Raw genomic sequence first — 6,487 nt, 5'->3', positions numbered from 1 at the left:
TATTTGCTAAATCTGGCAGCCTTATCCAGGCTGCCCCATTTCTGCTGCAACAGCCCAGCTCCTATCTCAAGGGCCACATGCTATTTCTTCCCCCAGGTTTTCTGTTTCTCCTGTTTAGGAGGTATTTTCTTCAGCAAGATGAGAAGACTGGGGGAAGAGCTTTACTGTTTGGTAGTTAAGAGCTTAGACTCTGGCATCAGATATCCAAGATTTATAGTTCATCTCTCCTAATGACCGTATGTGTGATCCAGGGTTTTAAAAAATCTCTCTGAACTTCAACTTTGTTTTCTGTATAAGGAAAGTACTCTGTGGGATTGTCTTCAGGATTCAATAAACTATATACAGTGCTTGACATGCTTTTGCTAAAAAATCTCAGTTAATCCATGTATCCATCCATACATGCATACATCAGATTTTTTAGTGCATACTATATGTCTTTCTGGTGTCTTCTACTAATAACTAAAAATCTTGTATTTTCCTCCTAACTACTCTCCTTTATTTCATACCTACTGTCTCCTGGACCACCCACATAGTCCACAGACATGTCATCTTCAAGTCCAAAGTGAACCCCAGGCCTTTTTGTACCTTTTTTTTTACCCCCTACCTTAGTGAACCAAGCCACCTGGTTCCCCAAATCTCTTAGTCTTTCCTCTTCCCTGTTCCCTCATGCGGTTAGGAACCAATTTCTATCTACTTTTTGCTGTTGCTGTTGTCATCGTTTTATACCATCTGTGGCAGGCAGAATTCTCATATGACCCCAAGATTTCTTGCCTGTACCTACCCTGCATAATCCCTGGACTGTGGATATGATGAATTTTAGTCTCATCATTAGGCTAGTAATATGGCACAGTTGATTTTAAGAAAAGAAGGTTATCTGGGTGAACCTACTCTAAACACATGTCTTTTGAAAGCAGAGTTTATTTAGGATGGTCACAGAAAAGGAAGTCAGAGACACAAATGGCTGACTTGCAAAAACCCGATATCCGTGCTGTGAACCACAGGCAGAGAAGGATGGCTTCAGGGAGCTAACAGTGGCTACCATCTGACACCTGGCAGGAAAACTAGAACCTTAATCCCATGAATGCAAGGAAATGAATTCTGCCAACAACCTGAATGAGGATGGAAGAGACCCCTGAGCCCCAGATGAGAACCGGAGCCCTGGCTGACCCGTTGATGGCAGCTTTGTGTGACCCGATGCAGAGAACACACCCTCACCAGCAGGCCCAGACCTCTGACCCGCGGAATTGTGAGCTAATAAATGGGTGCTGTTTTCAGCTGCTAAGCTTGTGCTGTTTTATCATGTGGCAGCAGAAAGCAGGTTTACCATCACATAGATGTACAGCTTCTCCACCTTCTGTGGCTGCTTTGACTTAGTTCTTGTCTGGTTGATTGCAGCTGTCTCCTATGCCTCCTTGCCTCCACTCTCAAATCTCTGCGAATCATCCACATTTCACACGGATGATGGCATGGTCTTTCTAAGATGTGATGGGGCGCCTGGGTGGCTCAGTCAGTTGAGCGTCCGTCTTCGGCTCAGGTCATGGTCTCACAGTGAGTCCGACCCCCGCATAAGACTCTGTGCTGACAGCTGGGAGCCTGGAGCCTGCTTCAGATTCTGTGTCTCCCTCTCTCTCTGCCCCTCCCCCTCTCATGCTCTGTCTGTCTCTCTCTCTCAAAAATAAACATTAAAAAAAAAAACTTTAAAATGTGAATCTGCCCATAGCACTCCACTCCTCAGAACCCTTGCACAGCCCTTGCTACAAGGTAAATTCAAACATACTTTTAACATGGTTTAAAGTGCCTTGAATTTTTTCCTGTGCCCACCTCTGTGCTGTATATCATGCCCCCTCACATCAGCATTTTGGACCTGCAGCCCCTCCAGGCACCTTTGCTCTTGCTGTTCCCTCTATGGGCATATCTTTCCACCTCTGCCTTTTTTTTTTTTTTTTTTTTTAATTTTTTTTTTTTTTAACGTTTATTTATTTTTGAGACAGAGAGAGACACAGCATGAATGGGGGAGGGGCAGAGAGAGAGGGAGACACAGAATCGGAAGCAGGCTCCAGGCTCTGAGCCGTCAGCCCAGAGCCCGACGCGGGGCTCGAACTCACGGACCGTGAGATCGTGACCTGAGCTGAAGTCGGACGCTTAACCGACTGAGCCACCCAGGCGCCCCTCCACCTCTGCCTTTTGAAACAGAACCAGGTTCAGCTCTTCTCTGCCTTTCTTAAGTCTTCTTGCAGAATTAAATGCTTTCTCCTGTTTTCCCACAGTATCTAATTAAGATTTCTATCACAGTAGCTAAAATAATCCATTTAATGAGTATTTGTTTAGATATCTGTCACCCACTGGGAGAGGAAATGCTATGTCTGGTCCATACACAGGTCCAAACCCAGTGTCTGGAACACTGTGAGCGCTGAATAAATATGTGCTCCATAAATATTCATTCAGTGAATAAACAACAGTTACTGTGCTGCTACTATGTTTCCTGTTCCTTCTTTCAGATTCTATTTCTTTTTTTTTTTTTAATTTTTTAGTGTTTATTTATTTTTGAGAGAGAGACAGAGCGCGAGCAGTGGAGGGACAGAGAGAGAGGGAGACACAGAATCAGAAGCAGGTTTCAGGCTCCAAGCTGTCAGCACAGAGCCTGACTTGGGGCTGGAACTCACAAACTGTGAGGTCATGACCTGAGCAGAAGTCAGACGCTTAACCAACTGAGCCACCCAGGCGCCCCCGCCCCACCCTGCCACCCCGCCAGATTCTGTTTCTCAAAGGGAAGTAGTTAGAGGCAGGTGCCTAGTCAAGACAAAGTCAAATAGGACATTATCTGGTGCAAAAAGAGCCGCCAAGGACAGGCTGATATTAAATTAGCTTGTTCCTGTTGCCTGAGGACAGTTGGCTGCTCTGTTACTTTGTCCAGCAGTGTTATATAACATTCGTTTCTTCAAGGGTTAAGTACTGAGTTTAAAGATTATATGGGCATCTTATTTCTCTGGCTTCTTCTCTTGGTCCCCACCTTTTAATGTGTTTGCTTGTTTGTTTTCACTAAGGATAAGCAAGGCCAACGAGATAAATTTATCAGTTAGTTTCATTATTTTTCTGGAATCCCCCCAGAATGTTGACACAGTACAAAGCCGTCACTTTCCAGATGAGGAAATGTAGCTCTAAGAAAAAAGGTGACTCTTGTAGGATCTTGCCTGAGATCTGAGTCAGGCCCAGAGAGCCCTGATCTCTGGATTCCAGGCTGGCATCAGGACCTTTGGGTCCTCTGAGAGTTTTCTTGGTTGTTGCTATTCCTACAGCCCACGTGATAGATGCAGACACAGCTCTGACAAAATAATCCAAACTAACAGCTAAAGTGAGATAGTTGTATATTTTATGTATTAATATGTCACATATTATATACTTAGTTTTGGCCTATCAGATTGACAAATAATTTTCTTATGACAATACCAGCGTTGGATATAGTGCCAGAAATGTTAGTGAAAAAGCAGACTGGTACAAACTTTGTAAAGGAATAAAACTGGCAAAATGTATCGAAAGTCTTAAAAATGCACATTGTTTTTTTCACAAGGAAATACCCGATCTGAGAAAGTAACCAGTAGAGGCATCTCTTTATTTTTTTCTTGGCCACCCAGCATCCTTTCCCCTTTTCTTTAATTTTATTTTCTTTTCCTGTCTTTTTTCTTTTTCTTTCTTTGTTGTTGTGGTTGTTGTTGTTTTTTGTATTTTAAATTCCTTTGTGAGGTCATCCTTTCCCATTATCCTTTCATGTGATTTGGGTTATGTCCGTATCTCTCTAACTCCAGGGCTGAGCCATTCAATGCTTTCCACCCATCCAGCAATAGTCATAGATTGAGAGATGAGTTAATGACTCAATCTAGCCCTTAGGAGTCAGGTAGGCCCAGGACTTTTATCCAGTTCTGAGAAACTTTTTTCCTTCCCCCTCCCTCCCTTCCTCCCTCCTTCCCTTCTTTCCTTCCTTCCTTCCTTCCTTCCTTCCATCCTTCCTTCTTTCCTTCCTTCCTTCCTTCCTTCCTTCCTTCCTTTCTTCCTTTCTTGCTGGACTGGAATACAGGAGGACTTGGCTTGGAACCCTTGTGTCACCATGTGAAGTCCAAGAATAAATCTAATATGGAAAAAAGCAAGGCTAAGGAGTGGAAAGGCATGGGTCCTGCTAGAGATGATTCAGTACCTGAACCAAGCAGCACCACGTCTAGCCCTGGACTTTGCAGTTTTATGAGCTGATACTTTTATTTATTTATTAAAGTCTATAACTGTCTATGTATTTACTTATTCATTTTGCTTAAGTTAATTTGGGTTGGATTTTTTGGTCACTTGCAGCCAAAACAGAGTCCTAAGTTGATAAGTATGCTAATGATAGAATTAAGGATGTGCCCGAAGATTTTGATCTCAGAGACATTTCAGGATTTTTTATCATAGTGAAATACTGGAAATAACTAGGATGTCCAACAACAGAGGATGAGATAATAATAGCATCTAACCCATTCCCAGAGGTGCTATGTGCCAGGCACTACTCTAAAAGCTCTGCACACATACTAATTCATCTAATTTTTCCAAGAACCCTGTGACACAGGTACTGGTATTATCGCTATTTTGCAGATGAAGCAAGTGAGACATAGGGAGGTGAACCAGTTAGCTCACAGTCATTCAGTTCATCAGTAGCAAAGGTGGATCTGAATCTAGGCACTCTGACTCCAGAAACTGTGTATAACCATCAAGTTATACTCGGTCTCAAATCAGTTACAATCTATCCATTCAATGCAGTGTGAATCAAACTATTGAAAATATATTTACTGATATCAAATATACTCACAGTATATTGTAAGGGGAAAAAATCAGGTTACAAAAGAACATGGCAATTTCTGGTTTCTGGTTCAACATCCAAGGAGCGTAGAAGTTGTCACTCCATCCTAACAAGTAAAAAGCCAAACAGACTGAAAAATCAAAGGCATTTCTTGGATCCACTAGAAATGTGAGGCCGCAGGGCAAACTGTTGTCTCCCAGATCAGAGAAATAGACAGGTAGATACAGAGAATCACAAGTTACCAGACCAGAAGCCCCAGAACAGAAACCTCTGTAGGAAACCAGTTGTGGGGTAGTGAAACCTAAGCTATGATTGAGGAATTGCTGGAGACTCTGTGTGGACAGGTCTGAACGATAAAGCCTCCAGGAGACCCAGTCATAGAGAGGACCCCATACTTTTGTGAGTTTTACCTCCAGGATCTTGATTCGGCTCTCGCATTGGGTATTGGAGAAAAATCCACTTGTGTTCCCTTCCTTCAGGAGGAGGGATAAAGGAACCATTTTAGAAATATGCCAGAACATTCTTTTCTTAACAAGGCCTGCCCTCAGGGGAAACTATTTTACCAGGGCTTACACTATTTAGGTTTTTCAGAGCCAAACCAACCTGGGGAAGGGAAATACCCAACTCCAGTGGACTCTAGCCACCCTGCTGCATCCAGAGTGTAGGGTGGGGATACTGAGAAGCGCATGCAGAGTTCTCAGTCTAGAAGAACAGGCTCCCTAGAAGGCTGAAACCCAAGCGGAGGACTATAAAACACTCCCCTCCCCCCACGCTTCACCATCACATTACTAAAGCCCAACCTACAGCAGTTCCTTTTACCTGGTGCATCATGTTCTGCTATTCAGAAAAAAGTCACAAGACATACTAAAAGTCAAAAGACACAGTTTGAAGAGATAAATCAAGCATCAGAACCAGACTCAGATATGGCAGGGATGTTGGAATGGTCGGATTAGGAATTTAAAACAACTATGATTAATACAGTAAAAGCTCTAATGGATAAAGTAAACAGCATGCAGGAACAGATGGGTAGTATAAGCAGAGAGATGAAAATTCTAGAATCAAAAAGGACATGTATAGATATGATATCATACATGTATATGTGACTGTTTTTGTAATTTATCCATATTTTTATCCAGAAAACGAGTTTCTTACGTAATAAATGCAGAGTAGTATGTAACTAGTGTAAGAAATTATTCCTCCTTTTTTGAAAATTATGTTGTTGATAACTGAGACTATAATTATCTTAGACAAAATAGATTTAAAAATTAAATATCAGCAATTTCATAGGGTGTAATGTAATAGCTAACTTTCTTTGACCACTGGAGACAAAACATGGCCATTCAGCTTTCATTAGGAGACCCCTTCCTCATTCCTCAGCCTTCATTGCCTTTCTACTGTCTTACTTTATCTCCTGCTTCCAAGGATAGCTTCAAACAACTTCACATTAACAAAACACCTATTTAAAAGTGTTACATTGACTGCTTGTGTCCTTTGTGTTCCTATCTCAACTCGCCCCACTGTTAAGATTTAGGCTGTAAACTTCCCACTGTATTGTCCTTCATAAATCTAGAAATAAAACAGTAGGCTAAATGCCTGTTGTTCTGGGAATTAAACACACACACACACACACACACACACGCACACACAGAGCTAAAACTAAGTTAC

This window comes from Panthera tigris, chromosome C1, assembly GCF_018350195.1.
Source record: "Panthera tigris isolate Pti1 chromosome C1, P.tigris_Pti1_mat1.1, whole genome shotgun sequence".
Taxonomy (NCBI): domain Eukaryota; kingdom Metazoa; phylum Chordata; class Mammalia; order Carnivora; family Felidae; genus Panthera; species Panthera tigris.
Note: the sequence above shows the minus strand (reverse complement) of the source record.